The following is an 18,687-nucleotide window of genomic DNA, read 5'->3' as shown; positions in this document are numbered from 1 at the left end:
ATTTTGAAACACCCGTTTTCTAAGGAGAGGAAGTCTTTCTCTGATTTGGTTCCAGGTAACATGTGAACTGGGACACGCTGATGATTTCCCCTTGGCTGGGTTTTCATGTGGAATTTGCTTGGACATCTGTCCCTCTGTGGAGAGCAGAGGTCTGAGGACCGGAGGGCCCCGCACGCAAATCTCCTCTTCACTCACCAGAAGGGCAGGGGTGGAGCAAGGGTGATGTGAAGAAGCCAGAACCTTCTGAGGTCCTGGAGTTTAGATGCCCTTGTTTAATGGGGGAAGAGATGAGGTGAGTGACTCCCAGAGTTAAAGAACAAGTTGTGGAAACTGCCCCTGATGGGAAAGCTGAAGTACAGGGAAAATTCTAAGAAAGATGGAATTAGCGTTTGCTAATCTTCCTGACAAAGATTTGGGAATGTCTTTCTTCCTGTAGAAGGAGCTCAGTGGGCTGCCCTCCGTCTGGGGGATGAAGGTGAAGCAGAGAAGCTGAAAGCAGAACCAGAAGTAAAAACAAGAGGCAGCACTGCTCTTTCAGGCAGGTCAAGGTATGGTGGCTTTACTCGTTGCCATCGTGTGGCAAATCAAAGCCACACTGACCTAGCACTTCACACCTAGTGGGATGGCCATAATAATAATAATAATAATAATAATAATAAAAAACAGGAATAGCAAGTGTTGATGAGGATATGGAGGAACTGGAACCCTAAAACACTGCTAGTGGGAATGTAAAATGGTGCAGTGGCTTTGAGAAATAATGTGGTGGTTTCTCAAAAGGTTAAACATAGAGTTATTGCCCTGGCCGGTTGGCTCAGCGGTAGAGCATCGGCCTGGCGTGCAGGAGTCCCAGGTTTGACTCCCGGTCAGGGCACACAGGAGAGGCGTCCATTTGCTTCTCCACACCCCCTCCCTCCTCCCTCTCTCTCTCTCTCTTCCCCTCCTGCAGCTAAGGCTCTATTGGAGCAAAGATGGCCCGGGCGCTGGGGATGGCTCTGTGGCCTCTGCCTCTGGCGCTAGAATGGCTCTGGACGCAACAGAATGATGCCCCAGAGGGGCAAAGCATCGCCCCTTGGTGGGCATGCCGGGTGGATCCCGGTCGGGTGCATGCGGGAGTCTGTCTGACTGCCTCCCGTTTCCAGCTTCGGAAAAATGAAAAAAAATAAAATAAAATAAAATAAAAAATAAACATAGAGTTATATAACCCAGCAACTCCACTCCTGGGGAAAGAGAAATAAAAACTTGTATCCACACAAAAACTTGTACACAAATGTTCATAGCAGCATTATTTGTCATAGTCTGAAGTGGAAACAACTCGACCAGGTGGTGGCACAGTGGATAGAGTGTTGATCTGGAATGTTGAGGACCCAGGTTCAAAACCACGAGGTCACTGGCTTGAGCGTAGACTCACCAGCTTGAGTGCAGTGTCACCAGCTTGAGCATGGAATCATACATATGACCTCATCATCGCTGACTTGAGCCCAAAGGTTGCTGGCTTGAGTAAGGAAGGGGTCACTGGCTTGGCTGGAGCCCCTGGTCAAGGCACATATGAGAAAGCAATCAATGAACAACTAAAGTGTCACAACTACAAGTTGATACTTCTCATCTCTCTCCCTTCCTGTCTGTCTGTCTTAAAAAAAAAAGACTAACATAAAAAAAAATGGCTGACCAGGCAGTGGCGCAGTAGATAGAGCATCAGCCTGGGACACTGAGGACCCAGGTTTGAAACCCCAAGGTCATCATCCTGAGCACAGGCTCACCAGTCTGAGCATGGGGTTGTGGATTTGAGCATGGGATCATAAACATGACACCATGGTTGCTGGCTTGAGCAAGGGGTCACTGGCTCGGCTGGAGTCCCCTGGTGAAGGCGCATATGAGAAAGCAATCAATGAACAACTAAGGTGCCGCAACTATGAGTTGATGCTTCTCATCTCTCTCCTCTCCTGTCTGTCTGACCCTGTCTGTCTCCCTCTCTCTTGAAAAAAAAAAGGGGGGGGGAGACAACTCAAATATCCATAGGCTGGTGAATAGATAAACAAAATGTGGTCTACCCATACAAGGGCATATCACTCAGTCATAAAAAGGAATGAAGTATTGACACATGCTACAGCATGGATGAAACTTGAAAACATGGTGCTCAGTGAAAGAAGCCAGAACAAAAAGACAAATATTATATTATTCTATTAATATGAAATGTCCAGAACTGGCAAATTCATAGAGACAGAAAGTTGATTAGTAGTTGCCTAGAGTCAGGATTGTGGAATGGGAGGATTAGAGAAATTATGATGAAGGGGTCTGATGTTCCTTTTTCAGTGATAAAAATGTCTTAATGTTGATTGTGGTAATGGATGTACCACTTTGTGAGTATACTAAAAGCCACTGAACTGTACACTATAAATGTGAGTGAATTGTATGGTGTGTGAATAACATCTCAATAAAGCCATTTAAAGGGAAAGGAAGTGAGTATCTTCTCAGCCCAGGGTTGGGGTATCTGTAATCCCTTCAGCCAACACTGGGTCTGTGAAATAACTGGCCTGAGCCAGACAGGGAAAACAATAAAGGTCTTCCTTATTATAATAAGTGCATAAATAAGGGATATAGAGTCCCCCCCCTGAGCCACCCATAGAATGTAAGAATAAGAAAATGGCACCCTGAAAATTCAGAACTAACAAGAACCAACACATAATGAATGAGTGCAGCGATCTGCAGCAATGTAAGAGTGCAGGCTTGCTCTGCAAGACTTTATCCAGGGCACTGTACCTTCCCATGAGCCCTCCAGGTTCCCACGTTCCCTGCATTACAGCATCAGTGTATGTCCCAGTCTCTGGCTTGTGGGTAAGCTGAATGCTGGGTATCTTCCCAATGAGGCTATAAGCTCCTTAAGGGCAGAGATCTCTTGTTTATTTCTCTTTGAATATGTGATGCCTCTAAAATCTTAACTTAGATACAGTAGGCACACACAATAATATTTGCTTTAAAAAAAAAGTGAGGTGGGTACTTCTACTTCCAGTAAAGATGGTATAGATAATTGGTACCAACCTGGCCAATGGAACAACTAAAAAAGTTGGAGAAAATATAAAAACAGCAAAGAACCTGACCAGGCAGTGGCGCAGTGGATAGAGCGTCGGACTGGGATGCAGAGGACCCAGGTTCGAGACCCCGAGGTCGCCAGCTTGAGTGTGGGTTCATCTGGTTTGAGCAAAAGCCCACCAGCTTGAATCCAAGGTCGCTGGCTCCAGCAAAGGGTTACTCGGTCTGCTGAAGACCCACAGTCAAGGCACATATGAGAAAGAAATCAATGAACAACTAAGGTGTTGCAACGCACAATGATTGATGCTTCTCATCTCTCTCCATTCCTGTCTGTCTGTCCCTGTCTATCCCTCTCTCTGAGTCACTCTCTGTTTCTGTAAAAGAAAATAAATAAACAAACAAAACAGCAAAGAATGAGCAGCCTCATGGATCTACTGGCCAACATCCAAGCAGAACAGAACTCCAGAGGTGAGTTCACACTGTGGACTCTTAGTCCAACAGCATCAGGTCTGTCTGCTGATGAAGAGAGAGCCAAGAAGCTGAGCTGCATGTTTTCCAACTTCATAGAGCTATTAAAAAAAAAGTTGCTGCATGGTGGTAGCCCAGCTACAAGTCATCAAGTAGCCCAGTTAATACCCAGTCCTGAGACAGGATTAAGTAGGTCCCACATTGATAATATCCCCAGGCACCTGACAAAAGAAAAAATAATCTTCTCTAGCATAAAATAGAATCAGCCCAGGCCCCGATTCTCTTATAAATAATTTTTCAAATACAATGACCAGCACAGAGATAATCAGGCCCATGAGGTAACTTGATAGCAACAAGAACTAACAGGAAAACACCACAAAAATACCTCCACAGGGTTCCCAGATATTAGAATCAGACACAGACTATAAAAATAATTCTGCTTGCTACATTCAAGAAGATAAAAACCAAGCTTGGAAATTTTGACAGGAAAGTGAAATATTTTAAAAAGTTATAAAAAGTTTTGAAAAAGAATTAAGAAATTTTAAACTAAAATAATATATCACGATCAAAATTAAAAACTCAATAGAAGGGTCTAAAAGGAAATTAAACACAGCTAAAGAGAGAATTAGTAAAATGGAAGTTCCGTGTGTTATGTGTGGTATAAAAATTTGTGACCAATGTCTTATTCCCCCCCAAAGTAAACTTCTTTTGATAGTGTGTTTTCATCTGGCTTTAAGTTGTAAACACCTTTTTCTTACAAAAGATCATAAACATGTTTATCTAAAACTTGTTTTCCAATATGATGGTCTTGAGAAAACTTTTTAACAATGTAAAAAAAACTGGTTTGCTTTCGAGATGAAGCCAAAGAAGAAAAAATACAAAAGAAAGAACCAAAACAAAAACAACCTATTCTGCCTAACCAGGCGGTGGTGCAGTGGATGGAGCATCGAACTGGGATGCAGAGGACCCAGGTTCAAGACCCCAAGGTCACCAGCTTGAGCGTGGGCTCATCTGGCTTGAACAAAGAGCTCACCAGCTTGGACCCAAGGTCGCTGGCTTGAGCGAGAGGTTACTCAGTCTGATGAAGGCCCGTGGTCAAGGCACATATGAGAAAGCAATCAATGAACAACTAAGGTGTCGCAACGAAAAACTGATGATTGATGCTTCTCATCTCTCTCCGTTCCTGTCTGTCTGTCCATACCTATCCCTCTTTCTGACTCTCTCTGTCTCTGTAAAAAAAAAAAAACAAAAAAAAAAAACAAAAAAAACCCCAACTTATTCTAAGCAAGCACTTCCCAGCATCTCTCTGGAGGCTACTGAACTGGGTATTCTGGAGTCCAGAACACACAGATCATGAGGATACTCTAACCTCACGGCTAGAGGAAGAAAGTATTGTTAGCAGAGGCCACTGATGCACCAGTTGAGAGTCAGTAATGGCTGAAGAAACACTAAATGATTCTGATAAGATCGAGTATGCCTGCCTTTTACCCCCCCCCACCCTCCCCTCTGACTTGTTCCCGTCTTAGGTGAAGGTGTGAAGTTGTGTGTGTGTGATCAGTAACTTCCCCTCAGTATTGTGTAACTTTTGATAAGCAGAGCTTAAGTTTTATGGTTAATCTTGAGTTACTACTCAGAATAAAACAATCAAGAGTGAAGTACATATAGGTCCTTCGCATCCTTTGTCCCCTGCCTGGCCCCTTGGCCACTGGCGTTAAAAAATGGGCGGGGGTTTGGGGGTACAGGAAATTCAGGTTAAACAGGTTTCTCTGCAGATCCAGTGCTGTTAAACTCTGAGAGCCCACACTTTCTGAAAGATGAAGAAATTGAGGCTTAAGGACCTAGAGAGTAGCCTGCAACAAATGGGTGGATTTGAAAAGCCCAAACTTCTTCTAGAACAGTATCCCACCAGGCCACACATTGCAGGCTGTATGATGGATTTGATGTAGGTGAAGATGCATTGGAAATACTTAACAGGAATGTGGAAGAGTTTGAGTTAACAAATGTTGAAACAGTTCGATGTGATGTGTCTATTATCTAACAGAACGTCCAAGTCATTTGATACAGTAATCATGAATCCTCCCTTTGGGATAAAAAATAATAAAGGGACAGCCCTGGCTGGCTAGCTCGATTGGTTAGACTAGAGCAGGGGTCCCCAAACTGCGGCCCCCCCTGACGCCATTTATCCGGCCCCCGCTGCACTTCCGGAAGGGACATCTCTTTCATTGGTGGTCAGTGAGAGTACCGTATGTGGCAGTGCCACAAAGTACTGCGTTGCTCACGTACAGTACTACTTTCGGTGACGCGGGATGCACGCGTCACGGCTCCGGAAGCGCGTCATATCACTTGTTACGGCTAGCAGTGACAAATATGGAACCGGACATTGACCATCTCATTAGCCAAAAGAAGGCCCATAGTTCACATTGAAATACTGGTCAGTTTGTTGATTTAAATTTACTTATTCTTTATTTTAAATATTGTATTTGTTCCCATTTTGTTTTTTTACTTTAAAATAAGATATGTGCAGTGTGCATAGGGATTTGTTCATAGTTTTTTTTTATAGTCTGGCCCTCCAACAGTCTGAGGGACAGTGAACTGGCCCCCTGTGTAAAAAGTTTGGGGACCCCTGGATTAGAGCATTGTCCTGAAGCGCAGAGGTTGCCGATTTGATCCCTGGTCAGGGCACATACAGGAACAGATCAATGTTCTTGTAACTCTCTCTCTTTTTCTAAAATCAATAAAATAAACAAACAATAATAATAAAGGGACAGATACGGCATTTCTGAAGACTGCTTTGGAAATGGCAAGAACAGTAGTATAATCTTTACTCAAACCCTCAACGAGAGAACATATTTAAAAGAAAGCTGCAGAATGGAAAATCAAGATGGACATCATCGCAAAGCTGAGGTAGGACCTGCCAGCATCATACAAATTTCATAAAAAGAAATCAGTGGACATCACAGTGAACCTAATTCGTTTTTCTTTTTAAAAGCCTCCAAAGACAAAAGAGGCTGAAAACCTAATTAAAATAATGTAAAAATTGCTTACTAAAAATAGGAATGAAGTGTAAAGAGACAAAAGAACAGAAAATGTAGTAGAATAGCTAAGATAAATTATTTGGGAAGAATATATAACATATGTTTAATTGGAGTTTCAGGAAGACAGGAGAGAAAGAATGAGGCAGAAGCAATATTTGAATAAACAAGCTGGGAATTCTCCAAACTTGATGAAACACTGCAATCTACAAATTGAAGGAGCCAAATAAACCTCAAGCACGATAAATAAAAAGAAATCCATAGTGATTATAGAAACCCCCCAAACAAAGACTTTCTGTTTATTGATTGATTGATTTCAGCAGAAAAGAGGAAGGGAGAGAGACAGGAACATCAATCTGCTCCTCCATGTACTCTGATTTGGGAAGAAATCGTCAGCCTCTGCCCTTCGGGACAACGCTCTAACCCAGGGGTCGGGAACCTATGGCTTGCGAGCCAGATGTGGCTCTTTTGATAGCTGCATCTGGCTTGCAGACAAATCTTTAATAAAAATAATAACGTTAAAAATATAAAACATTCTCATGTATTACAACCCATTCATTTCCTACCGCTCATGTTCATGGTTGCGGGAGGCTGGAGCCAATCACAGCTGTCCTCCGGGACAACACCAAATTTTTATTGGGTAGTGCTTAACGTACATGGTTCGTTGTATGGCTCTCACGGAATTACATTTTAAAATACATATGTGGCGTTCATGGCTCTTTCAGCCAAAAAGGTTCCCGACCCCTGCTCTAACCAATGGAGCTAGCCAGCAAAGAATTATAAAAGTATCTTCAGAAAAACAAAAGATGACTTTAAAAAATGCAAGGTCTGCTGACTTTTCAGCTCCAACAATGGAAGCCAGAAATAGCAGAATTGTATCTTTGATGTGCTAGAAGAAAAAACAAAACAACACAATAGTGAACTTGCCAATTCAGACTAAAAAACCCTGCATTAAAAAGTATGTTAGGATGTTCTTCAAAGAGAAGAAAAATTGTCCCAGAGAGGAGATTGGGGCTAGACAAAGAAATGAAATGTCAAATGCATGGGTAAAAGAAATGAACATTGACTTGATAAAATCATATCTTGTTGGGCTTATGCTATATAGAGAAAGAAAAGTCAAAACAATAAAACCACCTAATATGGGAGAAATGCAAATATTCTAAATTCCTTGATATTTCATGGAGAGTAGTAAAGGTAATAATAATTCTTACTTGATAGTGATAACTCAAGGTTGCATGTTGTAATTTCTAGAATATAGTCACTAAAAACAATGGTAAAAGCCTGAATAACCATCAAACAACAGAAGACCAAAATGAAATATAACAAACTCAACTTTGAACCTTTCCACCTCCAGGTTTGGACCTCGTTGTTCTACCATTACAGGCATGTCCCATTCTGCCAGCCTGTGAGCAACAGTAGAGAAAAATAAAGTGCAGATTTTCTTGCCCTGTATACAATTTGAGATAAGGAAAAAAATTTAATTTGAACCATGAAGGAAATGATTGGCCAGTGTGGCAACCAGATCGGGTGCCAAGTATTGGGAGGCGATACATGATGAACGTGGCCTGCACCCACCATGGGGACAGCGCCCTGCTGCTGGGGTCACATCTCTGGTTGCTTCAAGGAAACCACCGATGGAAAGTATGTTCCTCGTGCTATCTTGGTGGATCTAGAACCCAGGACCACACACTCTGTTTGCTCCAGTCCTTTTGGCCAGATCTACAGACCACACAACTTTGTTTTTAGTCAGTCTGGGTCAGGCAACAACTGGGCCAAGGGCCACTATGCAGAGGAGGCCGACCCGGTTGGCTCAGTCCTGGAGGTGGTGCGGAGGGGGTCTGAGGGCTGTGGCTGCCCGCAGGCCTTCCCGCTGACCCGCTCACTGGGCGGGGCACCCTGTTCGTCAGCATGAGCACTCCGACTGCATCATGAACACCTCAGTGTGGTACCCCTACCCGAAGTGTCTGACACTGTGGTGGAGCCTACACTGCCACGCTCTCTGTTGGCCAGTTGGTAGAAAGTACTGGCAAGACCGACTACATTGATAACAGCCCTTTACAACATCTGCTTCTGCACCCTCAAGCTGACCGTGCTGATCTAGGGGGACCTTGACCTTGTCTCAGGCTCCATGAGCAGTGCCACCACTTGCCCCCACTTCCCTGGCCAGCTAGATGCTGGCCACAAGCTGGCGGTCAACATGGTGTCCTTCCCACGCCTCCACTTCTTCCCGCCTGGCTTTGCCCCTCTAACCAGCCGTGGAAGCCAGCAGTACCAGCCTTTCACTGGACTCGAACTCACCTGGGGGGTACTTACCGCCAAAAACATGATGGCTGTCTGGGACCCCTGCCATGCTGGTACCTCACCAAGCTGCTGTCTTCTGTGGGCAGATGTCCATGGAGGTGGACGAGCAGATACTTAAAGTGCAAAACAGGACTAGCCCCATGGCCTGAAAATGGCGGCCACCTTCCTTGAGGACAGCAGCATGGCCATCCAGGAGCTGTTCAAGTGCATCTCAGAGCAGTGTGCTGCCATGTTTCGCTGGAAGGCCGTCCTCCACTGGGGCACGGGCCAGGGCCTGGCCTGGATGGAGCTCGCTGACAGAGCAGCACGGATGACCTGGCTCCGGGTGCTGGGGGGCCAGGAAGCCCAAATGGAACGAAGGGTTTTGGTGAGGAGGCTGAAGAGGAGGCAAGGCCATGCCCTGGCACTCAGTTCCCTCGGCTTTCGTCCTCAACTTCCCCCTTTCTCTCCTCAGAATTTGTATCTTTTGCCTCTTTTTTTTTCTTGTGGGGGTGTTCTAGAACAGTGCCTGCCACATAATAGGTGCTTAATAAACATTTGTTGTTTACTGAGGAAAAAAAGAAAGAAACTCAACCAAACTAAACGGAGGCAACAAAGATATAAAAGAACAAAGAATGGGGAGATGAACAGAAAGCCCATCACGATAAGCTAGGAGGATTAATACCTTAGAGGTAGGAAGGTCAACCGCTCCAGCTGTAAGACAAAGGTTATCACCCTGGATAGAAACTAAATCTGATATATGCTAAGGATAATAGTCACATCTAAAACATAGGGATAAACAAAGACTGAAAGAAAAATAATGAAAAATTATATACCATTATAATATTGGCGTAGCAATCCTAGTATCAAACAAGAATATTTTAAAATAAAAAGCATCACTAGAAGAATGAGGGTCAATCTCAATAATAAATGATTATTCTAAATTTATATGAACCTAATAACATGATATATACAGCATTATGCATACAAAATTATACGGAGAAATGGACAAGTCCGTCTTAGAAGTGGAATATTATGGTGCACTTTTTTCAGTAATTAGTGGCATAAGTAGACAAGACATCAGTAACACTGCAGAAGATTTGGAACAATATAATTAACAAAGTTATGGCTGTATGTAGAACAGTGCACCCAACAACTACAGGATACATTATTTTCAAGAAGATACAATCCATTTTAAAATTTTACTATATAAGCCTGACCAGGCAGTGGCGCAGTGGATAGAGCGTTGGACTGGGATGCGGAGGACCCAGGTTCGAGACCCTGAGGTCGCCAGCCTGAGCGCAGGCTCATTTGGTTTGAGCAAAGCTCACCAGCTTGGACCCAAGGTCACTGGCTTGAGCAAGGGGTTACTCAGTCTGCTGAAGGCCCGCGGTGAAGGCACATATGAGAAAGCAATCAATGAACAACTAAGGTGTCGCAATGAAAAACTAATGATTAATGCTTCTCATTTCTCTCTGTTCCTGTCTGTCTGTCCCTATCTATCCCTCTCTCTGACTCTCTCTCTGTCTCTGTAAAAAAATAAAAAACAAAAACCCAAATAAAATTTGACTCTATGCTGGGCCAAAATACCATTTTCAACAAATTTCCAAAGGATTAATATAAAACAGATAATGTTCTCTAACCACATCATAAATAGGCTAAGAATCAATAACAAAAATATAATTGGACTATCCCTATATCTTTGAAAACGACAATTCTGAATAATATGTTCCAAACGCACTTTTAAATAACGCATGGTCATGCTTCTGGTCAAGATGGCAGCATAGATAAATGCAATACTCAGAACCTCCCACAACCACATCAAAATTACAACTGAGCTATAGCACAATCATCTTTCAGAACTGCCTGATGCTCTAGCTGGTTTGCTCAGTGGTAGAACATTAGCTTAGTATGTGGAAATCCTGGCTGGGTTTAATTTCTGGTCAGGGCACACAGGAGAAGTGACCATCTGCTTCTCCACCCATCCCCCTTCTCTCTCTCTCTCTCTCTCTCTCTCTCTCTCTCTCTCTCTCTTCCTTTCCTGCAGCCATGGCTCTACTGATTCAAGCAAACTTGGCCCTGGGCACTGAGGATGGCTGCATGGTGTCTGCTTCAGGCACTAAAATAGCCTGGTTGCCAAGCAATGGAGCAATGGCCTCAGATGGGCAGAGCATTGCCCCTTAGGGGATTGCTGGGTGGATCCCGCTTGGGGTGCATGAGGGAGTCTGTCTCTCTGTCTCTCCGCCTCTTGATTAAAAAAAAAAAAAGAACTGCCTGAAATCTGAACTAACGTTCTATAACTAAGGATATAAATAAGAAGTCACAGGCCCTGGCAAGTTGGCTCAGTGGTACAGCGTCGGCCTGGCGTGCAGGAGTCCTGGGTTTGATTCCCGGCCAAGGCACACAGGAGAGGCGCCCATCTGCTTTTCCACCTCTCCCCCTCTCCTTCCTCTCTGTCTCTCTCTTCCCCTCCCGCAGCCAAGGCTCCATTGGAGCAAAGTTGGCCCGGGCTCTGAGGATGGCTTCATGGCCTCTGCCTCAGGTGCTAGAATGGCTCTGGTTGTGACAGAGCAACGCCCCAGATGGGCAGAGCATCGCCCCCTGGTGGGCATGCCGGTGGATCCCGGTCAGGCGCATGCGGGAGTCTGTCTGACTGCCTCCCCGTTTCCAACTTCAGAAAAATACACACACACATACACACACACACACACATCAAGTCACATCAAGACTGGTAGAAGGGGTGGAGACACAAAGCAGGCTGATCTCACACCCATGAGTGATACACACATGTGCACACACACACACAACTATAGGATTTAGAAATGCATGTTTTGGTGAGAAATTATAGGTGAACACAGGAAGGGATTAAAACGTTGGATGGGAGTGAAGAAAATTTGCGACAGGAAGGGCATATGGTGGGTCCTGGGATGCGAGCAGTGCTATGTCTCTTGACTCGGGTACTGGTTGTACAGTATTTGCTTTATGATGAACTATTGAGTACTACTTTTTGTTTTGTGCACTTTTCTGTGTGGGTGTCACATTTCACAATGATTTTTCAGAGATATAGAATATTTGTTTTCCACACTTAAAATCAGGGTGTCTTAAGTCTTCATTAGAGAGACAAAATGAAAGAGAATGTAAAAATAAGCAGTTGTTTAATGAACTGTAATGTGACAAAGGCCATAGGGAAGGTAGTGGCCTGGACTGAGCCTAGGAAAAAGATCGCCAAAGGCTAAGAGTTTGTCGTTGTTTATGTAGCACTAGCAATGGCTGAGGGACACGGTGGCTGGAGAATCATCAGGATGACTCCTTGTTCCACCTCAGCCTGTACAGAACAAACAGAGCATTACCGAACTGCCTGTGCCTGCCTCTGGGCACGCTGAGAAGCCTGCACATGACTAATTTGATTTCTTAAATATTTAGAGATCAAGACAGGGAGTGAACTCCTTGAATAAAAGGCATGAACGTTCAGATTTCAGGAAAGGTATACTCCCGTCTTATATTAATAAAATGACACCCTTGTCTAATTGTTTAGTCTCTACAGGCTTGATACAACTCTCTAGGAAACGAGCACCTTGGGGTGATCTGATCAAACTGAGTTCTTGAGCCCGTGTAGCAGGATCTCAGACCTTAGTCTCAGCTTTATGCATCAAATATACTTACTAAGAGACTCAGGTGGAGCTGTTAGGGCAGCTTCTCTCATCTCATCTCATCTCATCTCATCTCATCTCATCTCATCTCATCTCATCTCATCTCATCAATACTGGTTGGTTATTACAAAGGGCATACCTGGGAACAGAACCCTAGTTGGGGAGAATTTTAGACTTGGAAATAATCTTGGTGGGGAGGACTTCCTTAAATCTTACATTTTGTTTAAGGAGGAAGTAGGGCTCTGGAATGAAGACATTATAGAAAAGAAAACTCATGAACACAGACACAAAAATTCTCAAGAGAATGATAGCAAATAAAATCTAGAAATATATTGAAAGAACCATGACCATAGGTGATTTATCCCAGGAATATAAGGCTAGTTCAACATTGGAAAAACAATTAATGTAATTCATTACAATAGAATTAAAGAGAAAAATCATATGATCATCTCAATACTGTAAATGCAGAGAAAGTATTTGACAAAATTCAATGTCCATTCATGAGAAAAATTCTCAACAAACTAAGCATAGAAAGAAACTTCCTCAAAATGATAAACTTACAATGGACATCAAATTTAATGGTGAAAGACTGAATGTTTTCTTCCTACAGTTGGGATCAGGACAAAGGATGTGCACTAGAAGTCCTAGCCACTACAATAGGTATGGAAAAGAAATAAAATGCATTCAATTTGACAATGAAGTTGCAAAGCTAATACAAAGAGGCCCTGTATATCTTTTACTTTGTTTCCCTCAGTGGTAACATCTTACATTGCACATAAAAATGAGGAAACTGACATCGGTGTAATGCTTGTAAACTGATTTCTGACAACGTATCAAGACAATTCAATAGAGCAATTTATGTGTCTTTTCAACACATAGTGCTGGATCCACTGGATATCAGAATGTGTGGAACAACTGGAGCTCCCGGCTCTGCCAGTAGGAACGTAAAATGGTACAACCACTTCAACAGTTTGGCAGTGTTTTCTGCTATTAAACATATCTATCCCTGGTCAGCAATTCCTCTACTAGGTATTTGCCCAAAAGAAATGAAAATATGTTCTACAAAGAGATTTGTACACAAATGTTCACAACAGCATTATTCATAATAGCCAGAAAGTAGAAACAGCCCCAAAGTCCATCAGCTGAAGAATGGATAAATAAATTGGGATATATCCATACAACACAACTCTACTGAGCAGTAAAAAGGAAAGGACACTGGTACACAAAAACGTGAATGGGGCCCTGGCCGGTTGGCTCAGTGGTATAGCGTTGGCCTGGCATGCAGGAGTCCTGGGTTCAATTCCCGGCCAGGGCACACAGGAGAGGCACCCATCTGCTTCTCCAACCCTCCCCCTCTCCTTCTTCTCTGTCTCTCTCTTCCCCTCCCGCAGCCAAGGCTCCATTGGAGCAAAGTTGGCCCACGCACTGAGGATGGCTCTATGGCCTCTGCCTCAGGTGCTAGAATGGCTCTGGTTACAACAGAGTGACACCCCGGAGGGGCAGAGCATCGCCCCCTGGTGGGCAGAGCATTGCCCCCTGGTGGGCGTGCCGGGTGGATCCCGGTCGGGTGCATGTGGGAGTCTATCTGACTGCCTCCTTGTTTCCAACTTCAGAAGAATATACCTCCCCCCCCAAAAAAAAACCCGTGATTGGCTCTAAGAGACATTATGTTGAATGAAAGGAGCCAGATCCAAAAGGGGACACAAAGAATGACTCCAGTTCTACAAAGTTCTAGAACAGGCCATAGAAATCAGGTAAGTAGTTGCTTAGGGCAGGGATAGGGGTTGGGGAACTGACTATACAGGAGATAAAGGAACTTTCTGAAGAGATGATGCTCTATGTCTTGATTGTAATGATGGTTCTGTGGGGGCACACATTTGTCAAAACTCATAAGAATGCACAGAGGTTGCCGGTTCCATCCCCGGCCAGGGCACATTCAGGAACAGATCAATGTTCCTGTCTTTCCCTCTCTCGCTCACTCTCAACCTTCTTCTCTATCTAAAATCAATAAACAAAACAAAAGTTTAGAGAGCTATCAAAATGGTGCCTTATTTAAAAAAACTCATATGATTGGAGACTTAAAATCTATGCATTTTAATATATGTCTATGATACCTCAGCAAACTTGATTAAACAAACTTAAACGAGCATGAGCTCTGGAAACCATCTACCTGAGGTTGAGTCTTTCTTCCTGGCTCTACCCTTTAAATGCTGTGTGACTTGGGACAAGTTACATGTTGTTTCTAAACTTCAGTCTCCTCAATTGAAGAATGGGGACGCCACTCAGAATTGAGAGGGGGAGACTCCTGCTGTGTTCAGGTGTTGCGGATGTGTGCTAAGAGTGGCTCTGTGCTGGCTACGTGCCACGTGCTGTGCTGAGCACTCGGAAGGGCAACTGACCAGACGGGAAATAAAGATACGCACAGTGGGCCCCTGGGCTCCTTCTCTGTACCCCTGAGCGCCAGGGGTGGGGGTGGCTGGGAGAGGTAGTTTGCCGGGGCTGCTAAAACACTGCAGACTGGGTTCCAACAGCGGCAATTGATCCTCTCACAGTTCTGGGGGCTGGGATTTCAAGAGGAAGGTGCTGTCGGGTTTGGTTTTTCCCAAGGCGTCTTCCCTTGGCTGGGAGATGGTTCTTTCTAGCTGTGTCCTCATAGGGTCCTCCTCTTCTAAAGGCTGCAGTCAGATTGGATTAGGGCCTCATTTTAAGTTAATCACCTACAGTGTGTCCCTAAAGTCATGGTGCACTTTTGACCGGTCACAGGAAAGCAACAAAAGATGATAGAAATGTGAAATCTGTACCAAATAAAAAGAAAACTCTCCCAGTTTCATACCTATTCAGTGCAGTTCGATGTGGGCTCACGCACAGATTTTTTAGGGCTCCTTAGGTAGCTATCCCGTATAGCCTCTACAGACTCGTCACTGACTGATGGCCTACCAGAACGGGGTTTCTCCACCAAACTGCCGGTTTCCTTCAACGGCTTATCCCACCGACTAATGTTATTCCTATGTGGTGGCGCTTCGTTATAAACGCGCCAATATTCACGTTGCACTTTGGTCACGGATTCGAATTTAGTGAGCCACAGAACACACTGAACTTTCCTCTGTACCGTCCTCATCTCAACAGGCATGGCTGTGGGCTGCTCTGCTGTATACACGGTGTTACATCATCATCTGCGCATGCGCACATGCTGCCACATCATCCTACGGAAACTGGGAGGACTTTCCTTTTATTTGGTGCAGATTTCACATTTCTATCGTCTTTTGTTGCTTTCCTGTGACCGGTCAAAAGTGCACCATGACTTTACGGACACACTGTGTTTAAAGACCCTACCTTTAAATGCAGCCACATTCCAAGATCCTGGGGGTTTGGATTTCAACATATGAATTTGGGGCGGGAAGAGAGGGGACCACAGTTCAGCCCATAACAGGATGAATCCAGATTTGATCCATCTTGGATAGGAATGTCTAAGAACAGGGCCTGTTTCCTTGACTAGTAAGTAGAGAGGCAGCTCAGAACAATCGATAGAAAAATCAGATCAGTTGTGTGTTTTGCCATTTTATAACTGCAGGACCTTGGATGTGGCACTTAGCTCTTGACCTGACCACATTAAGAGGGGATACAGTCTTATCTCATAGGGTTATTGGGAAGAGCTCATGGATGGACACTGTTAACACAGGATTAACTAGATTGGGCTCTTATCTGTGCTGTGGAACAACACAGCTATTGAAATGATAGAATAATTATCTCAAAATAGAAAGTTTAAAAGAACGATAGTAGACCTGTGTATCTACTACCAAATATAGTAGACCAGTATAGCTGCGTATAAAAATGCTCCATGAGGCCCTGACTGCGTAGCTCAGTTGGTTAGAGTGTTGTCCAGATAAGCCAAGTTTGTGGATTCAATCACCAGTCAGGGCACATACAAGAATCAACCAATGGGCCTTGGCCGGTTGGCTCAGTGGTGGAGCGTCGGACTGGCGTGCAGGAGTCCCGGGTTCGATTCTCGGCCAGGGCACACAGGAGAAGCGCCCATCTGCTTCTCCACCCCTCCCCCTCTCCTTCCTCTCTGTCTCTCTCTTCCCCTCCTGCAGCCAAGGCTCCATTGGAGCAAAGATGGCCCAGGCACTGGGGATGGCTCCGTGGCCTCTGCCTTAGGTGCTGGACTGGCTCTGATCTCAACAGAGCGACACCCCAGATGGGCAGAGCTTTGCCCCCTGGTGGGCGTGCCGGGTGGATCCCGGTCGGGCACATGCAGGAGTCTGTCTGACTGCCTCCCCGTTTCCAGCTTCAGAAAAATATAAAAAAAAAAAAGAATCAACCAATGAATGCATAAATAAGAGGAACAACAAATCAGTATTTCTCCCTCTCTCTGTCTCCTTTCTTCTCTCTAAAATCAATAAGTAAAATTTTAAAAGAGAAGAAAAAAAGCTCGGCTGTGGCCAGTTTGCTCAGTGGATAGAGCATCGGCTTAGTATGCAGATGTCCTGAGTTCGATCCAAGGTCAGGGCACACATGGGTAGTGACCATCTGCTTCTCTCCCCCTCTCTCTCCCCTTTCTCTCTCTTCCTCTCTCGCAGCCAGTGGCTCAGTTAGTTCGAGCATCGGCCCCAGGTGGGGGTAGCCGGGTGGATCCTGGTCAGGGCACATGTGGGAGTCTGTCTCACTATCTCCCCTCCTCTCACTTAAGAAAAGATGAAAACCTCCATGATACATAACTGAATTAGCAAAGCAAATTCCAGTACAGTATCTGTGTGCTCAGAATCATTGTGGATTCTCACTGAATTATTCTAGACAGAGACCTAGGCACTGGTATTTAAAAACAAACTAAAAATAAACAAAGGTTTTTCTCATCTGTAAATCTCATTCTTAGTCCAGAGCTAAGAACAACTAATGAGAAAAAGGGCTATTATTTTGTCCTTACTGTAGCAGGCACTATACCAGGGATCCCCAAACTACGGCCCGCGGGCCGCATGCGGCCCCCTGAGGCCATTTATCCGGCCCCCATCGCACTTCCGGAAGGGGCACCTCTTTCACTGGTGGTCGGTGAGAGGAGCATAGTTCCCATTGAAATACTGGTCAGTTTGTTGATTTAAATTTACTTGTTCTTTATTTTAAATATTGTATTTGTTCTCATTTTGTTTTTTTACTTTAAAATAAGATATGTGCAGTGTGCATAGGGATTTGTTCATAGTTTTTTTTATAGTCTGGCCCTCCAACGGTCTGAGGGACAGTGAACTGGCCCCCTGTGTAAAAAGTTTGGGGACCCCTGCACTATACTAAGCACCTTGGGTATATTAATTCACTGAATCCTTGCAACCACCCCATTTTACAGATGAGAAAAGTGAGTCACAAAGAGGTTAAGAAACTTACTCATAATCACACAGCTAATGGATGGTGGAGGTGGGATTTGAACCCAGAGTGGTTCCAAAAACCTAGTAGAGTTCCATAGGATGGGGGAAGGAGAAGAGCAGCATTTAGGAATGTTCTATTTGAGTCTACAGGAACGGGGACCAGAAATCGAATTAGGTTTGTAAACCTAGAAACACTGTTTCCAACTATCTGTTAAAAACCTCCCAGGGAACTCTTTAAATGTAGAGATTTCTGAATATTTTACCTGAAGCTTCTGATCCCCGAGTCTGGGGAGGACCCAGGAATCCTCGTCCAGCCAGGCTCCGGGGCAGGGCCAGCACCAGGGGCCTGGGGCCTCTGTAGCCACATAGAAGCAGAGCTTGCGGTCAAAGCTCTGCTGTCAACAGGTTGAAATTCTTCATAATTTTCTCTTCGAATCCATGTTTTGTAAATAATGGGACAGTGACATGTACTGGCTCCGAGGCTCAGAACACCTGTGATGACACCTCTCTCCACCTCTCTGCCTCTCTGAAACTGGTTCTCTACAGCCAGTGCCCTACTCGCTGTGCCCTGCGACCCCTGCCGCGCGACCCCTGCTGTTCTCTGCCCTTCTCCCGGGAGTCCTTAGTCTGCCCGGCGTTCAGTCCGTGCAAGGCGGGTTACTGCTTCTCAGACCTACCTTTGCACTGCCGCTGTCCAAGGGGACAGGAACACCCAGGAGGAGACACCACCACAGCTGGACAGCAAGTCTATGCTTTTCAGGGTAAGTTAGTTCAAAGAGGTGACATTTTGGGGGAAGGCAGTAAATGGGTGTGGCACAAGAAGCAACTGAGAGAAATGCGGGTGCATAAGGGAACTGGGGCTTACTCCCAAGTGGA

General features: G+C 44.7%; 2 pseudogenes; both read left to right on the top strand.

Annotated features, from left to right (window-relative positions):
* Nucleotides 1–5,309: 5,309 nt before the first annotated feature.
* LOC136336535 (rRNA N6-adenosine-methyltransferase METTL5-like) lies at nt 5,310–6,481 on the top strand (annotated as a pseudogene).
* A 1,535-nt stretch (nt 6,482–8,016) lies between these two features.
* On the top strand, nt 8,017–18,221 carry LOC136335728 (tubulin beta chain pseudogene; annotated as a pseudogene).
* The last annotated feature ends 466 nt before the right edge of the window (nt 18,222–18,687 follow it).

This window comes from Saccopteryx bilineata, chromosome 4 (assembly GCF_036850765.1).
Source record: "Saccopteryx bilineata isolate mSacBil1 chromosome 4, mSacBil1_pri_phased_curated, whole genome shotgun sequence".
Lineage (NCBI taxonomy): Eukaryota > Metazoa > Chordata > Mammalia > Chiroptera > Emballonuridae > Saccopteryx > Saccopteryx bilineata.
Note: the sequence above shows the minus strand (reverse complement) of the source record. Positions and strands in the feature narration are given on the sequence as shown.